Below are 23,902 nucleotides of genomic sequence, written 5' to 3'. Positions count from 1 at the left end.
TTTCTGGCCATTGTGTCCACTGTTCGTTGTTCATATAGGTCAACAGATCATGACACGTTGGAGCTTCCAGAGGGACCAAGAACTCAAGGAAAAACCTGGGGACTGAGGAAAGCCAGAGTGGTGCAGGAACCAACAAAAAAAAAAAAAAAAAGAAAAGCCCTTTCTTTGAGATGGACTTCTGGACTTCTTAAGAAATGTGATGGACTTAAGACCGTGCGTAACAAACTGTTTGTAATATCTAGATGTTCCCAATATTACATAGAATAAACTATACATAATGATCCACTCCTATTATTGCAGTACCAGCTCCAACATTTCCGATGAGGAGGAGGAGGGGGGAGAAATGTCCTCTGATGACACTGATGCAGAAATGGAACGTGTAGCACCTGAGCATAGTATAGATCAAACTACATCATCCCAACTCTCCCCACAGCAGGAAAGAGCAACCAGTCAACACAGACAACATGTTCTGGTAAATATTCCACAACAAAGGCCCCATTCAACAATGTTAAAAAATGCAAGTGTTTGTAAATAATATTTTCATACCCTACAGAATTGTTCTATAAGCATGAGTTCAAGAAACATCCAACGTCCTAGAGGGCAACCCAAGCCCGACATAGAAGCAGCAATGATGTCCTTCATGGAGGACATGAGGGTTATGAGGAGGGCTGACTATGGATCCATTTAGTGATCAAACCAATCAAGATGCTACATTTCTTTGTAACATGTACCATGGTCTTACTCAAAGTTTTTAGCTTTGCAGGATTGTGTGTTAAAGCTGCAATGGCTGGAGATCCAATGCCAACTTATTATGCAAGTCATCAGCAGGGGCCATTTGCAAGGTTATCCATCAGATGTACCACCACATAACACATATCCTCAGTAGGTATATACTCAGCAGCGCCCCCGTCACAATCCTATGCAGTAACACCAACAAGCACTTCCCCAAACACATTACCGCCATCCCAAGTGTCTCTGTTCAGTCCGAATAACACCTCCAACTCATATGAATCCGCAAGTTATCAATCACACTCCTATGGCAGTTCCTCAGGATATTTAAAGTAAAACTATAGTTTATAGTTATTTTTGGACAGAGTAATGAAGGGTATAATCCCTGTAATGTATTTTTCCTGTGTCCCGTGTAGGAAATGCACCTTCACTTCATGTCCCATAGCCAAACAGCAAGTGAGATAACATCACAGCAATTGAAGGGACTTCCTTGTGGACCCCCAGGTCACAAAACTAGTTTCCACATTGATAAAGTAATGTCCACTTTTATGAGGACTAAGCAAGATATACTGGATCTCTCTCTTTCACGGTCAATGATTATGGGAAACATGACAACTACAGAGGGTCAGGGACACAGACTGCAATAAAAAGCTGACAGGTGTTCAGATCCATCTCCAGTCTATCCAAAAATTAACCAAAAGTTTAGCCTTTGGTTATACCTTATAGTGACAGTTCTGAGGTGAAACACACAGTCTCCTGCATGTTGTACCTCTTTATCTGAAATATTCTCTTCTCAGGTATCAGCTGATACTCGGGGATGTGACAATGCCTCCGACATGTTGTACCTGTTTATCTGCAGTTTTTCGGCATTTGTTTTAAGTGAGTGGTTTTTGAAGCACTATTTTTAAATAAAACATTTTGTGGTCAATTATATTGACAGTAATAAAAAAAAAAGGTTGATCGCCTGCAAATGTACAATAATTAAATTTTTTTTTGTAAATCTGCAGGGCAGAAATAAGTTGAACAGAAGGATGTCATGGTGATCAGGTAATTAGCAATGTTGGGATTATTTACATATGCGCATACTGCCATAGGACTGTCAGGGACATGAAATAGTCTGCAAAAGTGTCACGTATGGCAAGATTGGTGTTTGGTCACAGTCTACAATGACGCACACAGGGCAAATGTGTCTCATCTTCCTCTTCCATACTGAGGTCTTCATTTTCACGAATTATGTGTAGTACACAACATGCTTGGATCAAACATTCAGCATTCTCCAGGCTCAGTTATATGGCACTGTGGAAAATGCACCATTTGCTGGTCAAGATGCCAAATGTGCATTCAATTAGCCGCCTAGCTCTACCGAGTCGATAGTTGAAGACTCTCTTCTTGGCATTCAGATTGTGCCTGGAATATGGCCTGAGAAGATGCCTTGACAGTGCAAATGCCTCAACAGCCACGAGGACATGAGGCATATCAGGTCCATCAGTTTCAGGCAGGGATTTGTCAGCAGGTAGATTCAGCTGGCCCTCTAGAAGTCTTCTCCCCAGTCTTGATGCCCTAAACACTCAGGAGTCAGCTGTGTTGCTGTATGCCCCGATGTCCACTGCAACAAATATGTAATTACTGTCGCAGATTGCCATGAGGACCAAAGAGAAATATTTCTTCTAATTAAAATACCTGGAGCCTGATCCAGGAGGCATTTGAATGTGCACGTTTGCCATCCAGGGCTCCAACGCAATTTGGGAATTGGGCCTTCTGCATAAATCCAATTGAGTTTTCCTCCCACATATGAGTATCTGGGACTGGTATCATTGTTTGACCTAGCCCCTCCCATATCGCCTGGCATGTGTCATGGACAATGGTTGATATACCAAGTAGGAAGTAGTGATTTAAGGATGTGAACGTCTGACCTGATGCAAGAAACCTAGGAGAACTAATAAGCAGGATATTAGGAATGCCTTAACAGAATGATATACATTCACGAGATAGAGAACATTCCAAACCAGGCCCTTCTTCACCACTATTATATGCCTATGGAACGCCCGTGTGAAAGGACCCTAAATAAACATCAGAATATAACTGTGCACTAATGTAAGTGAGGAGCCACACACACACTGGGGTTGATTTTCCAAAAGAGTAGAGGCTATTTGCAAAGAGAATGTCTGTGAATATTTGTCATTCAAAGGTTACATTCACTTTGCTGGATGATTAGCCTTTACTTCTTCAGCAAAGCTGCCTGAGGAAATGGCTTATTTAATTGAAGGTTGATATACTGTATGTTACTAAATTTCATCATATTGTAAACAACATTTGCCCATGTACTCACAGGCACATTTTGGGAACATATTAGGACATTCCTGTAACTCCAAGAGAGAAAAAAAAATCTGTCTATTTACATGTAATTTTCAAAACCAGTTTATTTCATTGTCATCTTTTAGGCTATAATTTACAATTGCTTGGTAACACAAATTGCTAATCAGCCAATCACATGGCTGCAACTCAATACATTTAGGTATCTAGACCTGGTGAAGACAACATGCTGAAGTTCAAACCAAATAGCAGAATGAGGAAGAAAGGGGATTTAAGCAACTTTGAACGCGGCATGGTTGTTGGTGCCAGACGGGCTGATCTGAATACTTAAAAAACTGCTGATCTACTGGGATTTTCAGGCACATCCATCTCTAGGGTTCACAGAGAGCGATCTGAAAAAACAGAAAATATCCAATGAGTGGAAGTTGTGTGGACAAAAATGATTTGTTGATGTCAGAGAATGGCCACTCATTACAACCAAGGTATGCAGAATACCATCTGTGAACAAACAGCACATCGAACCTTGAAGCAGATGGGCTACAGCAGCAGAAGACCATACCATACCAAGTGCCACTTCTGACAGGAAACGGAGGCTACAATTCACACAGGTTCACCAAAATTGGACAATAGAGGATTGGAAAAACGTTGCCTGGTCTGATGAGTCTTCATTTCCCTAGTGATGGTTTTGCGTGAAAATTCCAGTAATTCAGCAGTTTTTTTAAATACTCAGACCAGTCTGTCTGGCACCACACCACATTTAAAATCACTTAAATTCTCTTTCTTCCCCAAGTAATTGAACAGGTGTACCTAATAAAGTGGCTGGTGAGTGTATATGTATAGTAAATCAACTGGTATTGGCAGATGTAAACCATGAATCACACCTGAGACAGGGACTCCCATGAACAGTTCATGCATGTAGGGATGTAGGGGAAAGGGGATTAGGGCCTTTCCAGGCGCCATGATGTGGGCTGATTCCAGGAGGTCTATCCCCTGCCGGGTTCGTCTGGGCTATGCTAGGCACCTAGTCTAGGATCACCTCCCTTGCACAGGGGATACCTTTACTTGTGCCATATCCATCAATACTCTGGAACAAGGCTAAGGCTGCTTTCAGGGAATACTTAACCTTAAGCTGGACCTCTGACTTTAGAGTTGGCCGAACACCATGTACACTTGAACAATAACTGTCCTCCAGTTAACTCTCTCGTCCCTGCTTTAATGTACACCTTCACTGAAGACTGTTGCATTTAGGAGGGACATGCTGAGCCTATGCCAACTCCACCTGTCCAGTGTATCTCCACTATCAGGCTACCAGTAAGGGAAAGGAGCCCTGCCATGCACCTAGCACAGACTCCATACATGCACTCACTTATCTCTTGCTCTTCCATACCTGTGCAGAGGCTGAGGACCTCTGTGGAGCAGATCTGCTCTCACCGCTATGGGAGATGGCCCACTCATTGAGAGAGTGCCAACAACTCTCTTGCTGCAAGAGGCTTTCTTACTTATCACAGATACATGTTTCATGAGAGGCTGCTTGTTAGACCTCCATTACCCTTGCAAACCACCTTGCTGTCTTCATACTCCAATGTGCTTTAACTGACCCACGCTGTAGACTTTGTGTGGTGCCAGTTCATTGCATTATACCCATTTAGTAACTTCAGACCAGGCAAAGGACAAAGTTTCAAAAGATTTACTAAGACGTTACAAACATTACAAAGTCCAAAACATGTGCATTCTTCCCTACCATGCCTAACTCAGTCTTCTTCTCTGACCCAGCATAGCTGCATAGGCAAAAGTCCATTCTAGGTAGTGTCCATTATGGCAGAATACAGGCTTGGCATCATCAGGGGGATAATGAGCCCCAGTAGTCCCCCTACATAGTGGAAGGCTTCTGGTAGTAGGAGTACTCGAACAAATACTTTGGCATCAGCTGGGAACCACAAAGGTGCCCGCAGCAACACAGGTGACAGACTCTCTGGGCTCCAGACCACTGTCCCCTTATAATGACACAGAACCAATGGGTCAGATCCAACAAAACCACCAAGAAAAATCACAGAGAACACAGTTAACCCTAACCCTCACATTTGGGACAGCATCTAACTAAACTACACATAAGCAACCTGCCTGCAAGCAAATTAGTCCTGCAGTTTTATTTAGCAAAGCAACAAACACTTTGCACAGCAAGTCAATAGCATAAACAAACAAAACATCTGCCCATCACTGACTAAACTCAAGTCTGTTTTTGACCAACAGGATGCCCCCTAATGAGTTCATGAAAACAGAGAGGCAGGATAAGTATAAGTACGGTTTTAGTGTTTTGTCAGCAGTCAGCCTTTTCACACAGCAGCAGGCTCTCACAGAACAGAGAGCAAGAGAGACTGAGCACCAGTCAGCCAACATATATAAGGGCTTATGCACAGCAGAAACTAAAAGTCTGGATACCAGGTAAAATATGGACCTTGGCTTTTACCGTACAAAGCTCTACAAAACTGCACAATATGGACACCTGAGCCCTGCACACTATGATACTTGCTCCTGAGCCCTGCACCCAGTGCATTATGAATTCCTGAACCCTGTGCACTCATGGGCCTGGTGAGATACACATTTGAGGGGGAAAAAAAAACCTCTAAAAGAACATTTGTTACTAAATAATAAGCAGTACATAAATAAGTTAGCTGATCAGCATTATTGATTAATGAGTGTCTGTCCAGAAACAGGGTCTGGAGGTAGAGAATCTTTCTCAGCAAGGAGTACAGAATTAATTGTGTTGGTCTATCAAGTAAAATCCCAATTAAGTACATTTACATTTGTATGGTTGTAACATGACAAAATGTGGAATATTTCAAGGGGTATGAATACTTTTTCAAGGCACTGTATCTGGACACTGAAACTTAACTGCTGTGCCCATCTGCTGCATTTGGGAATTCCAAGCTGTAACCGGGTGCACAGGACTTGTTAAGCATGCCTGTGCTGGAGCTAGAAGTCTCCTGTGTTCCTCTGACCCTCCATCTGCAGTTAGACTTCCCCCCCAAACCCAGAACAACAAGACAAGTGTGAGTAGTCCATCTTGGTTGCTGCCCCGTGATCTGTTGCCCTGTGAACTACTGTCACTCACTGTGTCTGGATTGTTGCCCTGTGACCCTTGACTTAATCCTTGTGGTAACGGATATCACTTATATATATTTTGGTATGAGGAGTTCAGCTACATGGTAGTAGCATTTTGTAGTGAGTCCATGCCAGTCTGAACTGTGATTTTAAGGCTAGCCAGGACACTATTTAAACAAAAACTAAAAGTTCACACAATAGGCCCATGCAGGGGTTTCAGTTTCATGCAGCAAAACAAACAAAAATGCTGAGCCACCTGGCTCCCTCTTCAGCACCACCACTACTCTTGTCCCTGGTCCCTCAGACCATGTCATCCAGCTCTCCTGGCTCACTCAGCCTATAGTCACAGCTACCTGCTGTAAGTGCCCACTCCTGGCTTCTCCTGACAACCTGGGCTCTTATAATCCTGTGAAATTTACAGACTCTCTCAGTCCTATGGACTCACCTAATTGTCCAAGCCTTCTCAGTCTCCCAGACCCTATTTTAGTACCCCAGATGCAGGTGGCTCCTCAGTTCTCTCAGTCATAGACATAGTATCCCTCCAACATGGAGTGCAGTGTCTCAGCTAAAGCACCTCCAGAAAGGATCACCCACTTGTCTTCAAATGGGAGCATGCCTTCCTCCTGGCTATAGCCCCGAGTTATGCCCAAGCCTTGCTTATAACGAGTGTACACACCTGTGTACTAATACGGCCTGCAGATCTCCAGCAAGACTGGGAGACAGAATTGAAGGCTCCATCCCACCCAAGACACTTTGAATTCTACAAGCTCCAGGTCCCAATCTGGGATTAAAAAAACTCAGAGAAAACTGAAGACACAGTTTTCTCCGTTCAAAAACAATGATCTGAAGCTTCACGCTCTGCCCTAATGTGAATCCTGTGTGCATTTGTCCTACATTCACACAGTGGCATGGCCTAGCACTGTCACATTATATATACAATTAACAGATATTAAAAGAAAAGTATGGACTTTAAAAATTTTAAATTTATATTCACCTAGGCCAGTGGTGGGCAACCTTTTTTTTCAACTGAGCCAAATCTCGCCAAAACCACGATTGAAATTTATTTTGAGAGCCACATTTTTAAAACTGAAAATACATCCCCCATATAGTAATTCATCCCCCATATAGTAATTCATCCCCCATATAGTAATTCATCCCCCCTATAGTAATTCATCCCCCATAGTAATTCATCCCCCATATAGTAATTCATCCCCCCTATAGTAATTCATCCCCCATATAGCAATTCATCCCCCATATAGCAATTCATCCCCCCTATAGCAATTCATCCCCCCTATAGTAATTCATCCCCCCTATAGTAATTCATCCCCCATATAGTAATTCATCCCCCATAGTAATTCATCCCCCATAGTAATTCATCCCCCCTATAGTAATTCATCCCCCATAGTAATTCATCCCCCATATAGTAATTCATCCCCCATAGTAATTCATCCCCCCTATAGTAATTCATCCCCCATAGTAATTCATCCTCCATAGTAATTCATCCCCCATATAGTAATTCATCCCCCATATAGTAATTCATCCCCCCTATAGTAATTCATCCCCATAGTAATTCATCCCCCATATAGTAATTCATCCCCCATATAGTAATTCATCCCCCCTATAGTAATTCATCCCCCCTATAGTAATTCATCCCCCATATAGCAATTCATCCCCCATATAGCAATTCATCCCCCCTATAGCAATTCATCCCCCCTATAGCAATTCATCCCCCCTATAGTAATTCATCCCCCATATAGTAATTCATCCCCCATAGTAATTCATCCCCCATATAGTAATTCATCCCCCATAGTAATTCATCCCCCCTATAGTAATTCATCCCCCATAGTAATTCATCCCCCATATAGTAATTCATCCCCCATATAGTAATTCACCCCCCATATTGTGTCAATTCACTTACCTTTACTCAGCGCGTTCCTCTCACCGTGTTCCCGCGCCGTTCTGGTCTTCAGGGCGGACTGTGAGAGGAGAGGAGTTCGTCACGCTGCATCTGTCCCCCGCCAGATCTGCAGTGAGAACTGAGCGATCAAACACAGCTGATTGCTCAGTTCTCCCACTCTGAGCAGAGAGCTGTGTCAGTCTCCAGCTCTCTGCTCTGCCCTTCCAGCACTCACTGGAATGCAGGGGTGTGGAGGAGGAGGGAGGGGTTGGCTCACGCTCTTGGCAGATCCCTGAGAGGCTGAGCCAGGTGCTGGTCCATCTGGGTGGATTCCAAACGTATGGTAGGGATCTTCTCAGACTTTAGCCTGCTGTTGGCTGAAAACAGGTCAGGGGAGTACAGAACAAACTGCACTCCTGTGACCTACAGGAGAGGTATAACTAAAATAGCTATACTTCTCCTTTACATACTGAACTCTAATGTTCCCAAAAGACTTTTGGGAATAGCCTCTGACATAACAGAAAACAAAAGATGTGCATATAAGTGCAGTAAACAAAAAGGTCTTTAAAGCCTCATGCACACTTGAGCTCAAAAACTCTGCTTTTACAGGCATTTGAGCTTTTTCTCTACCTCTAAACTCTCCTCCATGTTATGTTGACGCGACAAAACGTGGTTAACCTCCTCGGCGGTATGATTCTTTCCGATTTTTTGTGCTGAAAGCGGTACCATTTTGTTGCATGGAAATATGTAGTTTTTTATTGTAGGCTGTAATTTTTAGGAATAACTCACTGAAATCTGTCTGAACAAGAGTCTAGTAAACATTCCGGATATGATAAAACTTGAAACACTAAATCATAAATAATTTAATAAATAATCATAAAAAATAATAATATAATAATACATTTAATTCAATAATATAATCAAACCAAAAACACTGAAATTTGAAATACGGAGGCAAATTCGCACATCGCTGAGCAAAGTCGCAAAATCGTTTTCAGTGTCTGATGACGAATTTCCCCATGAATCATTATCATTCAATTCTGCAAGTGGTTCTGATTTACTATCGCTGTTCTAAAACCGCTTTTGACGTAAAGGGACACTTTTTGGACGCCATGGACTTTTCTAAGTTTCCAGGCAGAAAGAACAGTCAAAATGCAGGCAGGGCACAGGACAAAGCAGTAGGGACAAAATATATGTGAAATGCATTGCTGCAGGGACCCCCTGGGGAACGCCGCATGGTAAGCCCGAGTGTAGCTCGGGGTTACCGCTCTTGGTATTGAAATTTTACCCCGAGCTACACTCGGGAAAACCGCTAAGGAGGTTAAGCGGGTTTAAACACATTTAAACGTGTGTTGATATTATGTGCTTTTAGCTCGAGTGATTTTTGTTTTTTCACTTAAAATTCTGCCCAATGAAATGAATAACTGCCAAACCTTGACACGCTTAAAGTGCCTAAACACGTTTAAAAAAGGCAGCTTAAGAGCATTTTTGCAGCTACTTTTCTCCTGCCAGGAGAATAGCATTTAGAAGAGCCCCAGTATGCATATAGTTTTATACTACTTGACCAGAAAAAACACCACAGTTCTTAGACCTGTTCACAGGCTTCAGCTTGCATAGGAGCAGTGCGAACAGCAAGCTTTTATGAAACTTTCGCAAACTTTTGGAAAGGTTTCAACAAGCTTTGAGCAGCTTTCTTTAGAGGCCAAAATGTAAATGTTCCAATATAGCATTAATGTATTTCTGTTGCAGAAAAATAAAAGCTTTCTTGATTTTGAGAACAAGGCCTTACCTTAGCCCAGTGTTTCTCAACTGCAGTCCTCATGGACCCCCAACAGGTCATGTTTTCTGGATTTCCATTATTTTGCACAGGTGATTTGATCAGTTTCACTGCCTTAGTAATTACCACAGCTGTTTCATCTGAGGGAAATCCTGAAAACATGACCTGTTGGGGGTCCATGAGGACTGGAGTTGAGAAACACTGCCTTATGCAGGCCATAGATGGGTCGAAAATCGGCCGATTTTTCGGCCGAAAATAAAATCGGCCGATTTTCGGATTGTTAGTGGGCTATTTGTTCAGCCGTTTTTCGGTATTTTGGCCGTTTTTTTTCCGGTAAAGTTGGAAAAAAAAATCGGCCGATTTTGCCGATCAGCCGATTTTCGCGGCAATAATGGGCAAATCGGCCGATTTTTTACCGATAAAAAATCTGCGCATGAGCAGTGACCTGCAAGAGGAAGACAAAAAGAAGAAAAAGAAGAAGAGGATGAAGATGATGAAGAAGAAGAAGAGGATGATGATGATGATGAAGAAGAAGAGGATGATGATGAAGAAGAAGAGGATGATGATGATGAAGAGGAAGAAGAAGAAGAGGATGATGATGAAGAAAAAGAAGAAGAAGAGGATGATGAAGAAGAAGAAGAAGAAGAAGAAGAAGAAGAAGAGGATGATGATGAAGCAGGAGAAGAAGAAGAAGGATGAAAAATTAGAGGAATTCAAGTACGGCAAAAAGTGTCCCTGCAGAGAGCTCTGCTATTTCTGACAGTTCTTTGACAGTTCCTTGACATTTACAGAGGTTGCAACATTGTATCTATTTGTTTCCGAATAAAAACATCTGTATCCTAAATGGAAACAAATAGATACAATGTTGCAACCTCTGTAAATGTGAAGGAACTGTCAGAGAACTGACAGAAATAGCGGAGCTCTCTGCAGGGACACTTTTTGCCAGCTGTAGAAGGGATGAAAATCGGCCGATCGGGAAAAATTCGATTCGCGCATCCGAAGTTTGCTAATATTCGGATTCGGTGCGAATCGAATTTTTCCTAATATTCGAAACGAATTCCACTTCGCCAAATTCAATTCGCTCATCTCTAGTCATCTTAGTAGAGCCAATAGCGCAGACCTGAACAACTTAAATACATAAGAGGTGGAACACAAAGCCTTTCATTGTGCGTACATTTGTCTGACTGTAGAGCAAGAACTGTCAAAGAACTGTCAGAAATAGCGGAGCTCTCTGCAGGGACACTTTTTGCCGGCTGTAGACGGGATGAAAATCGTCCGATTTGTTTTTACCATTGATGGTAACGTCGGCCGCTTGAACGACCGATTTTTCGTTTTTTAAAATAAAAATTTGCCGTTTTTCTCCCCGTCTATGGCCTGCATTAGCCCTTGCTGAATTTCTTAGAAAGCTTCATCACTTGCGGATATGTAGTTGGGACAGAAAACCCAGTAAGATATTGGAAGGATTTCATCAGCTAACCTCATTAGCACACACCTGTGGCTGTCTTCCCCCCTTCCAGCAGATCACTACCACCCACTTCCACAGGTGCACAGTTTTCCAATGCAATGAATTAATCAGTGATCACCACTCTCATTAAATACACAGGCATCAATTTTTTTTCTATCTTAATTTCATGTTGCATAGATCGATCATTTAACATAGTGTGCTGAGCGATCAGACAACAGCCTATGTGGATAGAGCTGTAGTATTGAAAGCAGAAGAAGCATGTCCTGGGTTCTGTAAAGCTCACTATACAATCTGATTGTACAATCTCCTTTAGATCTGCCATCAACTATGTAGTGCAAGGACCTGCCTGATTGTAGACAGAGTGATTGGATAGATGGTGTGTTCTCCTACGATATAGTTTTGGTAAATCTAAAGGAGATCATACAGCAGTTGTACAATCAGATTGTACAGTGTATGGCCACCCATCTAAAAATAAACTAACTAGTTGCAGTTTTGGTGCCATTAATTGTTAACAGCACACCAAACACAGAAACAAGCACACATTTTGCCTCGTGAAAAAACGCACAGTAAAAAATGTGCAAATCAAATCACGCCAAAATGCCCCATGATCTACTTTGCCACACGTAGCACAGCCCATTAAAATCAATGGGCTGCCCCATGCGTGTCAATGGAAAATGAGCCAAAAAACAAGCGCTCCCACTTCTCTAGGTGTGAATGGGGCCTGAAAGTGAAATTGGTTTGTTTACACAATAACAATGAGGCTTCATTCACATCTGTGTATTCCTGTGTGCATGGCAAACTGCACAGAAACTGTGCATTTTGCATGCGTTTCAGAAACCCACTGCAAATGTGCATCATGTTTGTGTAGTCATTACATGTTAAAACGCACCAGAAACTGTAGTAACACATGATGCTGCACTATAAAAAAAAGTTCAGGAGCTTCTCTGGGACAATTGTCACACATAAGGCAGCCCATTCTAGTGAATGGGTTGGCAGCTCATTCAATTAATTGGGTTGCCCTGTGCGTGACGAGTAACAAAAATTCCAAAACGTCCTAAAAAAAATGCATGCGGGAATGTGAGTTCCTGCTACATAGAGATGTGAATGAGGCCTGACAACTGAGTGTCTCCATCCACACTCTTCTATGTACTTGTATAAGTGTAGCACCCTCCTAGTCAGGTACTAGGATTTGTATAGTTATGTTAAGCATGGTTGTGTTTCTCTGCTTACCAGAGAGGCTGACAGGTAACTTTAGTGTGGTATTCTGCTTAGCAGAGTGCTGTGATGGATTAGTCAGGTCTGCTCATGATGCTCTGGTATTCTTAGAGTTTGCCTGAGTTCTGCCTGTCTTCAGGAAGCAATGAGAGCCTTCCAGAACATAGGCAAATGCACAGCATGAATATAGATACAGCCCTGGCCAATTGCAGGGGAGGATTGCCCCATTGAATGCTGGGAGTGGTATTTATGTTCAGAGAGCACATGGGTTCAGTGTCTTTACCAGGAGTGGATTGCACAGCCAAGCTGGAGGCAGGCTGCCTTGCCTGCACTTGTTACCATGCAGCCTCAGGTGGGTCGACCTGAGGGCTTGAAGTTAGAGAGAATGACCCTGTGTAATGGATGCCTTACACCCACGACTGGGTATCGCCATCAAGAAGCTGCTTCTCAGGCTCTGGAACACGAAACCAGTGACTCTGGCTATTGTTACTCCAAGATCCAGACAACACCAGATTTGAAGTAATCCAGAAGGTAGACTAGTTTATTTGAACACAGATACAAGACATATACACTCAGGGGGCAACCCCACCCCCTCCCTGCATAATGACACAGGGCAGGGCAATCTACATTTAGTAACAAGAGACACACAGGTATTCAACCTTAACACCAGCAGATCGTCCAATCAGGAGGGAGGGCTGCTGGAGACACCCCCCCACCACACTAAGCTAATACACATAAACTCATACATCCCATAATAGTTTGCTCCCAAGCAAGACACACAATAGAACAATGGGATGAAACCACATGGCATTAAACAATCAACAACCCCCCACCCCAATATTAGGACAGATCACCCTGTACCCCTAACAGGCACAGGGAGATTTACACATAATAGGGATATGGGGAGCTGAGACAGGGGTCTCCCCACCTCTCCAAAGTGAGCTGGGTTCCATGGGCCCCCCACCCAAAGTGCCTCCCGTCACACCCTGGTAAGCTGACTGAGGGGAGCTGTCCACCAAAGCTCTGTCTGGTGTCAATGGAATGTTTCGCTTGGACGATTGGAAGGAGGCAACCATTCTGTCCATGAGCCTTGTGAGTACTGACATTGAGGAATTTGGGGACTTGTGCTTACTACCTCCCCTGGTGCTTGATAGTCAGCATGAGTCTGGAAAAAGGGAACACTGGCTAGTGTTCTGAAGAGCTTGTTCGAGTGTTGCTACTGCAAAGGGACTTTGCACAGCTATGTTACCTTTGAGCTGTCGCAATCTGTCATAACTAGCTTGTACCTGAGGAGCTCAGCCCTGTAATTACTACTACTGCTAACAGGACTTTGCTCACTCCTAAACTGCTTGCTGCTATATGTTACAAGGAAGTCTGCTATCTACTGTCAGCCGAGACTTCTACAGTGTTCAACTAAGAGATCAGCTAGATGTGTTCAGTGTGAATAGCTCTAATTTTGGAGTATCCTTCTACAATTCCCATCCCTATCCCCAGTTCTACAATAAAACTCCAAAAACAAAAAATCGCCTAGACTGGTAATTGAAGGCAACAAGTGGAAAGTGTATTTGGCTGCAGAAATACACTGTGCCTGGCAGTGAGGTGAAATAAGGGGATACCGGGAAATCACATCATACAAGCGGCCATACACTATGCAATCTGATTGTAATTCTCTATACAATTTCCTTTAGATTTACCAGAACTATGGAATAGGAGGACACACCTGAATAATCCATTCAATCTGTACCAAATCAGACAGGCCCTTGTACTACATAGCTGATAGGAGATCTAAAGGAGATTGTATAGAAAGTGGGTGGAAGGTAGTATAGTAATGAGGGAGGTGTGGTCTAGAGTAGTGAACACACTCCATCACGTCCTCTTCTGTGATGCAACCAAGAAGTGAAGACTTCTGGGAGATGACCTACAGGAAATGAATGCTGAGAGACCATCTACAGAAAGTGATGAAATGTGGAAATAATTTTAAAAATTCAAATAAATGGACAAGATTTCAAACGTCCTGTGGATAAAGTAATGGAAATGCGAATTGGCACTTTAAAGGAGAAGTAAAGCCAAAGCATTTTTACTTCTCCTATGGATCACAGCAGTGAAGTTAGTTCTGCACTCCTGTGACCCACTGTCGGCTGATGTCACAGAGCTCGTTCAGGCTCTGAAAAAATCCCGACCAAATGATCGGGATACACCAGGATACCTGGACCAGCAGCTGGCTCAACCTCTTAGCTACGCAACTGGGAGACTGAGCCAGCTGCTCCCTCCCCAGCCCGGCATTCCAGTGAGCGCTGGCAGGGCAGAGCAGAGAGCTGGTGACTGACTGTCACAGCTCTCTGCTCAGAGCAGAGGGGAGAACTGAGCTATCGGCGATATTTGATTGCTCAGTTCTCAGTGCAGAGCTGGCAGGGGACATATACGTTGGATTGATGAAGCATCCACCTAGGGGAGTAGATTTTTTTTTTTTTTTATGAATCCCATACTTCTCTTTTAAACAAGCTGTTAGCAGGCTTCAGTGAGCTTTAAACAAGCTTCAAGTAGTGCTGAAGCTTGCTAGCAGCTTGTTTAAAGTGACGATCAGCAGTCCTATTAGGATTTGTTATCAATATTTAAAAACTGGAGCTGAAAGCCACTTTAAAAACTTCAACAAAGCTTGTTAAAAGTGCTGCAAATACTTTGTTAATGCTTCCTTTTCACACTGTTCTTATCAGGCCTGGACTTGGACAAAAAATAGGCCCGGGGATTTTGAGCAGCCCCAAGTCTGGGCGGAATGCCAGGGCCTGGTCCCAAGAGCAACCTTTGTGACCCTGATAGTTCCACCACTAGTGTCAGTAGGTTTTATTTTTATTTATTTTTTAACAATATTTTTTTATAGGAGGGAAAGAAAGGAAGGAGGGAAAGAAAGAAGAAAGGAAAAGAAAGGAGGTAAAGAAAAAAGAAGGGGGGGAGAGAAGACACAAGGCTGGCGGGGAGTGTGGGCAGGGCAGACACAGGAGAAGAGGGCGGGAGGAGGAGAGGCAGATCCAGCTTTCTCTCTCCTCACTGTCTGTGGTTGGAAGGGAATTATCAGCACTGGGGACAGAGTATGCTGACAGATCCCCTGCAGCAGCTGCAGGGAGGGAGGAAACCGCCAGCAGTGCTGCAGGAGATGGGGTGGGGGGCAGCTGGGTGGTACATAGAGGGACCGAGAAATGCAGAGATCAGTTTCTCTATGTGTCGCTCGGCCCTGGCCCACCAGGCAAATGCCCTAGTTCTTCTACAAGCTGAAGACTGTGTGAAACATGCCTTATGCCGGCCATAGACGGGTCGAAAATCGGCTAATTTTTCGGCCGAAAAAAAAAACGTCCGATTTTCGCACCGTTAGTGGGTTAATTGGTCAGCCGTTTTTCGGGGTTTTGGCACATTTTTTTTTATCGGTAAAGTTGGAAAAAAAAAATCGCCCAATTTTGCCAATTGGCCAATTTTCCTTGCAATGATGGGCAAATCGGTGGATCGTTTTACCAATAAAAAATCTGCACGTGAGCCGTGACCTGCAAGAATAAGAAAAAGAAGAAGAAGAAAAAGAAGAATTCCAGTCCGCTTTTATATTTGACATGAAAAAGTATTGCGCTTGCAACAATGTATCTATTTGTATCCGAATAAAAACATCTGTATCCGAAATGGATACAAATGGAACAAATGGATACATTGTTGCAACCACAACTTTTTCATGTCAAATATAATAGCGGAGCTCTCTGCAAGGGACAGATGTAATTAAATGCCGGCCGTAGACACGATGAAAATCGGCCGATTTTTTTTTTTTTTTTCTTTACCTTTGGTGGTAACGTCGACCTATTGAACAACCGATTTTTAATTTTTTTTTCTTAAAAACAGACGGTTTTCGACCCGTCTATGGCCTGCATTACTCTCATTTAGCACTGGCATATTCAACCATTTATGGCTTGCTTAGACAAGCAGAATAAGGCAACTAGTTACACTGGTACTGGTCACTGTTCAGGAACCAAATGTAGTGAATGTATACTCTGTATAAAATGACCATAAAAAGTTTGCCACCAGCTCTCCTTAAATTCAGGAACCTGTGGTGAAATGGTTCATCGTGGTTTTGGTAGAGACCCTAAAATAGCATTGCCTGATGTCTGTCTAGCTGCCTAGACTGTGACTTGGGCAAACATAACTATATTATCATCACTAAAATGTCTTAGCTTAGCCGTTAGACATGCCTGTCCCAATGACTTAGTGACTAAAACCTTAGCCCTAAAGCCAAGGTGATCTAAAAAGATCAGTCAAACTATCATGAGGCTGGCAATGGCATTATACATTTACAGAGGCTGTAGATATACTGTGTATCTGTTGATGACAGACAGTATTCTTAGCAAAATCAAATTTCACCACATTCGCTAAGCTCTGGGGAAAATTCTCTTGCAAAGCACAACTTCCCTTGCAAAGTGAACAGCCTGTGTGCCTTTAACAAATCAACCCCAAAGTGTCTGAAGGAAAGTTTTGCCATGATCATATAGAGTCTGTTTTCCCTATACTGACCAGTGAAATGTAAGATAATGCAAAACAGTATTCAGTTGGTTGGTTTGGACAATAAACCTCATAGTGAAACATAAGGCTGAACAACAGGTTTCATATATGTAAAAAAAAAAATTACACAATGACCCCCTCCCTCCATTTTTAGCTGCACTAGACTAGTACTGCTCATCTAAAATTATCATGTGGTTACTAGATCATGACTATGCTTTTGCATTCTTGTGTTACATTGAATTCTTTCAATAAGAAGCATTGAACCAAAAGAAATGATAAAGAAACCTATTCATTTTGTTATAAAATAAAAAATATACTTTTAAATGTCAACTTACAAATGCCTGTTTTAAAATAAATGACTAGTCTCACTGGTGTTTGTGTGAAACAAATTCAACTTTAGTATTATTTTCATGTTCTTTTCAATTACTGCAACCAATCCCCAGCATTTCGAACCTGCCCACGGGGAAGCTAACAACCTTAAGCTGGTCATAGATGGATTGAAGTTCCTCTGCTTTAGCAGGGAATGGCTGAATTTCAATCCATCTCAGAGCTCGATCTAGCCTGTCTGATGTGGGGGTGCAGTAAAAAAAATGTCAGGAGGCAAAGGATATGAGATGAGCATGGCAAAAGAGGTATAGGAGTACACAGGACAGTGTACAGGGAGTCTGCAAAGAAGAGGATAAGGTCAGCAGTTTGTAGGGCAGTGTACAGAGGCTATTAGTTAGTAGGTCAGTGCACAGTGGGTTATTAGGACAGTATACAGGAGTTAGCAGGGCAGAGGACAGGGGGATGCAGGGTGGAAAACTGCAGAGGACTAGGATCAGTAGGGCAGAGAACAGGGGTCAGCAGGGCAGAGGACAGTGGTCAGCAGAGCAGAGGACAGTGGTCAGCAGGGCAGAGGACAGTGGTCAGCAGGGCAGAGGACAGGGGTCAGCAGGGCAGAGGACATGGTAACAAGGGCAGAGGACAGAAAGTCATGGCCAGCAGGGCACAGGAAAAGGGGGTCAGCAGAGAAGAGGAAAGGGGGGTTTGCAGGGCAGAGGAAAGGGGGTCAGCAAGGCATAGAAAAGGATGTAAGCACAGTCAAGGAAAAGGGGTTACAGTGCAAAGGACAGGGGTGAGCAGGACAGTGTACAGTGGTCAGAAGGGCAGTGTACAGGGATCAGCAGTACAGAGAATAGGGGTCAGCAGCGCAGCAGACAGGGGTCAGCAGGGAAGTGTACAGGGGGTCAAGCAGGGCAGATGACACTGGTCACCAGAGAAGAAAAAGGGTCATTGTTGGTAGGGCATTCAGCAGATCTCCTCCCCACATAGGACATATCTAATATTGGATTTTCTTACAGACACAGTCTCAATCTGCACAGTGTGTAGCTGGCTACTGCAGTGCCATTTCAGTCTGGGAATTTCACAGGTCAGAACTGCAACATAGAAGCCAGCTGCACACTGTGAAGATTGAGGCTGTGTCTATAATGGAATCCAGTCTCAGCTATGTGCTGTTTTTGGGAGAAGATCACCCGCCCCCCTCCCCCCAATGTGTAAGCATCACGTCTCAGCAGAAATCCCCAGCACATCCTAGCACAAATGTCCCCACCCAAAAAAAAAAAAAAAAAAATCACCCCTCCTAGCACACATATTTCCATCCCAGCACAAATCCTCTCCCCTAAATCCCCCCTCCTAGCACAAATCTTCTCACCTCCAAATTCCCCCTCTTAGCAAAAAACCCTCCTCAATCTCGCCTCCTAGCACATATTACCCCCCTTTCCTCCTTTTAGCACAAACATCGTCCCCCCAAATTACCTCTCCATTCTCCCTCCTCTCATCCCAAACACAAATGATTGTTACCCCCTCCCATTGTGTTCCTAGTACAATTCCCCCCCCCCCTCCAATACCTACAGGTGAGAACTCAACAGGAGTAGTGACAGCGGAAGGAGGTGTGGGCTGTTCTCTGCTCCCCCCCTTCCTGTCAGAACAGTCCTCCTCCATACAGCAGATGACACAGGATCACTCATAGATCAGACTGTACCCCGGTTGATTACTTTCACCTATCTCCTCCAAGGAATGTTCATCTCTCAGCAGCAGAAAATGTGGGTAGGGGGCAGGTAATCAAACCATCTACAGTCTGATCCGAGATCGATCCTGTAACATCTGCTGTATGGAGGAAAGCAGATTATACTGGACTGACAAGATGGGGGAGAGCACAGCCCTCATCTCCTCCCGGCTATCTCCTCTCTGTTGCTGTCACTTCTGTCCAGAATTTACTGTTTACGTTAGTTCAATGTGCTAGGCTGCCCCCTTTGTCCCAGTCCTCAGTGCAAGGATGGGGGGAGGAGTACAATAGACAAGGCACATCATCCATGGGGGGGGGGGTGGCACAACTGAAATCTGGTGGGGCACAGCCCACCCCAGCTCCTCCCTAGATCTGGCCAAGATTCATCTATGCCTATTTCCCTTTAAAGGGAGTCAATCTAGTTAACTCCTTCCAAATGAATTGGTATATTTGTGCTCAGTCAGCATTTGCAGCCAATTGGCTGCAGAGCTCATCAGTGTATTCTGGCAGTGGAGAAGTCCCACTGCCAGAATACAATAACTCAGCAGGGAGGATTCCCCTATCCACCCTGAAGGTGTGGATGGGGGATTTCGTTTTGTATTGTTTTTTTGATCAGCCAACTGGCTGATCCAAAAAAAAAAATGATTCATGTATTGCCAGCTTTAGATTATTACATTATTTGTGTAAATCTTAATTTTAATAGGCTTTAGAAGCCTCTAAACCTGGATGAAAAGTCTTGGCTGTGACACAACAGTTGTTCCAGTAGGATCATTTTAAAGGAGACCAATCACGACTGGGCTTATACATTTTTGTCTAGTGATTGTGTGCCTGTTCCTTACAGAACAGTTAATCTACATTAAACAGAAATGAATGAGCGCAACTTTTCATACAACTAGATACAGGTTAGATATACGATAAGCTAATGGGAAGCTGCTAGCATAAAAGGCATACTTCGGCACCTCAGTAATATATGTGATCTAAAAAATGCAGAGCTAAAATTATATTGACCATCAAATGCAAAAAAATGTCCAAAATGAAATGTTCAGATATATTATGTTTTCATATAGCACATAAGAAGTCCTGTAATGAGAAAACATTCCAAAATTGCAGTGGTCAGGGTGATGCAATATACTCCTGGTTACTCCATACGGTAATAGTACAATAATGCACTTACCAGAAGTACATACAAACTGGGCGTTGTATGTAAATAATCCGTGGAGACTTCAGGGTCTGGTCAGGTTTGGTCACCGGAAAGGCGTCCTCTAGGGCTGCAGCAGACTCCCAGGGATGGTGTCACTCACACTTGGGGGTCATCATAAGCACACCAGAAGGTCCACCGCCGTTCAAACTCCAGGATCCACACCTCCCTAGTTAGCTCGAGATAAACGAGCTCGGGAGGCAAAATGGTACTAATAGTGTAATCTCGTTTATTAATCCAAAAAGTAGTAAAAAATTGTAGGGCACTCACATGCACAACAGTAAGAAAGGTTATTCCATCAACCTTTCCAAAAGAGCATATATTAAACATCTGGAAGAAACAGCGTCACAATAGGGGATTCCCCTGACATGTTTCGTGCGAAACGCACGTTATGAAAGGGGGCCCTTTCATAACGTGCGTTTCGCACGAAACATGTCAGGGGAATCCCCTATTGTGACGCTGTTTCTTCCAGATGTTTAATATATGCTCTTTTGGAAAGGTTGATGGAATAACCTTTCTTACTGTTGTGCATGTGAGTGCCCTACAATTTTTTACTACTTTTTGGATTAATAAACGAGATTACACTATTAGTACCATTTTGCCTCCCGAGCTCGTTTATCTCGAGCTAACTAGGGAGGTGTGGATCCTGGAGTTTGAACGGCGGTGGACCTTCTGGTGTGCTTATGATGACCCCCAAGTGTGAGTGACACCATCCCTGGGAGTCTGCTGCAGCCCTAGAGGACGCCTTTCCGGTGACCAAACCTGACCAGACCCTGAAGTCTCCACGGATTATTTACATACAACGCCCAGTTTGTATGTACTTCTGGTAAGTGCATTATTGTACTATTACCGTATGGAGTAACCAGGAGTATATTGCATCACCCTGACTACTGCAATTTTGGAACGTTTTCTCATTACAGGACTTCTTATGTGCTATATGAAAACATAATATATCTGAACATTTCATTTTGGACATTTTTTTGCATTTGATGGTCAATATAATTTTAGCGCTGCACAGTTAATCTACATTGGTTGTGCTAATGAAATTAGCAAAAGTTTGGCTGTTGGTGCACAGAAGAAACTGGAGTATAGAGGCAGTATACACAACTGTGGGAGAGACACCATGATTATTACACATGCTGTACATGTGAACAAATGTCTGGCATGTCTAAGAATAGTGTGATTGTTATTTGTTACTATACTTGGCAAGGTGCAGGTGTCATTTTTTGAGAGGCACACTGCACAGACTACAGTAATATGCAGGCAGGGCATGCAGAACAGAAGACAGAGCTACAGGCAGATATCAGTTCTAAACAGGGGTGGACTGACCATTCGAGCACTCATGCACTGCCCGAGGTTCCGGGGTCAGTAGGGGGCCCCATGAAAGGCCCCTGATACCTTTTTATAGGCTTTTTTGGGTGTGCTTTGAGTGTGGGCAAGGAAACAGGGGCCCCATGATCCCCTATTGCCCGGGGGCCCCATGAGCTGTCAGTCCGCCCCTGGTTCTGTGATGGAAATGGTAAAATGCCTATTTGGTTTCCTAGAATATATACATTTTTCTATACATTTTATACGTATCTACTTTTATACTTTTTTATATTTTTAAATGTTTTATATATATATATATATATATATATATATATATATATATATGTTGTGTGAATATTTTCTGCCTGCTGGGCTTTGTGGTACTTTAAGAAATCCTTGTTTGGGAGGTGTCTGCTCACACGCACCGACCCCCTCCCATCGTGTCAACTTGAGACAAAGGAATGTTTTTCTTTCTATAGATAAGACCAGGAAGAAGATCACACCTATAGTATGATGAAGATTGTTTTCGTGTGGAAATGACCAATCAAAGACTAATATAATACTTATGCTGTTCTCACATGACTCTTGCATCATTTTGCATATATAAGCTCACTGTCTCATTATAATAAACTAGAAGTGTTCATAGACTGAACTTGTGTGTCAGCGTGAGTCTCTTCCAGTGTGCGCACATTCCAGAGTGAGCCAGCGTCATAAGTTAGGACAGGAGCAGATAAGCATTGGACAATTTAGTCCTCAACTAAATCAGTTCTAAATATCATAAAAACATGAGGATAGTGCTCTGGCCTGAGTTATAAACAACTGAATGCTCACATTGCAATGAGGCATTATATAATGTGTAGGCATGTGCTATATTTCTTTTGTCTACTAGGTTGTTTGTATACTCTTTTTCTGCTGTGTGTCGCATACCACTTGTCTGAGTTTGTACAATTTCTCAAATTTGGGAGCTAATGTACTAAAATAGAAGAGGTAGTTTACTCAGCAAAACAAATGACAGTAAATAAGGTACACATGTGTTCGCTTTGAATACACAATCATCTGCAAGGGAAATTACAAACATTTTTTACTAGCACGATTGGTTGATGTAAGTGAATGCAGCTTCATTTTTTTTTTTTAACCATGATCAGTGAACATTAACCTTGTAAACTCCAGACTCTATTCCTTTGGCCAATCAAACCCATGGTGTTTTCCAGAGCCCAGTGTTTGCTGTGTAGAAGGACAACACTTCAGTGCTAGAGTGTAATGTACTGATGACAAATACATGTGGCAGTCATGCAGCGGACAGACTTGTTGGCTTCTTAATTCAATAGTAACCAGATAAACTTCAAGCATTGCTGTCCTCTTAGATTGGGGGAATGCTTGATACTAAACGACAAAACAAGAAGGGCCAGCAGCAACTAACCAACAAACGTTTTCCAGTAGCTGTGAAAATGTGTATATGATCTAAGTTCTGCTTACACTCTACATAAAATCTATAAGTTCCAGTCCAATGTTCATACATGTCAAACAGTGAATGATAAAACAGCAAGAAGGGCTCACAAACTTTGAGCATTACCTTTCTGTACCATTTATTTAAAAAAATACAGAAGTAGTTATACTCACAAATGAACTAAAATTACAAGCTCGTAAAGTTGCTAGGACACCAGCTTCTATATGAATCAAGAACAAGTTCAATGGGCAGACCTATTGACCTTGTTCTTGAGCCATATAGAGACTTGTGTCCTAGAAACTTTGCAAGCTTGTGATTTTAGTTTGTTTGTGAATAAAACTACTTGTGTATTATTTTTTAAATAAATGGTAAACAAAAGGTAATGCACAAAGTTGGTGAGCCCTTCTTGCTGCTTTGCCATCCACTGTATGACATGTATCATCATTGGACTGGAACTAATAGATCTTGTTAGATCACATACACATTTCCTGACAGCTCCATGTTAGCACAGTTGGTAAGGGCCCAACCCCCCCCCCGTACTTCCAGGATCCTAATTCATAAATTTTAGCTCACCTGCAGCCACACTGTTCCTCTTTTTTCCTCCCCTGTGCTCCTCTACCTGGCTGGTTGTCCATCCATGCGTGTGGGTTTCAGCTGGATGTGGTCCCTGGCAGTAACCGGTTGGGGGCTTCTCATGTTTGCTTTACTATTGTGCCATTATGCCAACCCCCTCAAAAGACCAGCATTCCCAGAGAAGGTAGAGGAGTCACCTGTGGATGACTACTGTAGCCAACATTGTCTGTTGGAATAAAGGACATCCTTTTATATTTGTTTGTGCTCTCCAGTTTCTCAAAGAAAAAAAAAGAGAGGTCTT

At 43.0% G+C, this 23,902-nt stretch overlaps 1 protein-coding gene and 1 long non-coding RNA gene across 11 annotated transcripts in view; one reads left to right on the top strand and one right to left on the bottom strand.

The window, feature by feature from the left end:
* The window catches only part of LOC149467665 (uncharacterized), a 325,880-nt gene that overhangs the window by 288,262 nt on the left and 13,716 nt on the right, over positions 1-23,902 (bottom strand). Inside the window, exon 2 of one of the 10 annotated variants that reach the window (XR_016311882.1) lies at positions 3,132-3,434. The exons of the other annotated variants lie outside the window; for them this stretch is intronic. The gene's annotated coding sequence lies outside the window, so the exon portion shown is untranslated. Of the gene's footprint in view, positions 1-3,131; positions 3,435-23,902 lie in introns of those variants that run through there. 10 annotated transcript variants of the gene reach the window in all.
* Positions 1,523-22,209, top strand: LOC149467666 (uncharacterized). The gene is made up of 3 exons (XR_016311884.1): positions 1,523-1,608; positions 1,737-1,776; positions 22,061-22,209. It is a non-coding gene; the product is annotated as an uncharacterized LOC149467666 (long non-coding RNA).

This window comes from Staurois parvus, unplaced genomic scaffold (assembly GCF_062004578.1).
Source record: "Staurois parvus isolate SC_StPar_1 unplaced genomic scaffold, SC_StPar_1.0 ptg000104l, whole genome shotgun sequence".
In the NCBI taxonomy this organism is placed as follows: Eukaryota; Metazoa; Chordata; class Amphibia; order Anura; family Ranidae; genus Staurois; species Staurois parvus.
Note: the sequence above shows the minus strand (reverse complement) of the source record. Positions and strands in the feature narration are given on the sequence as shown.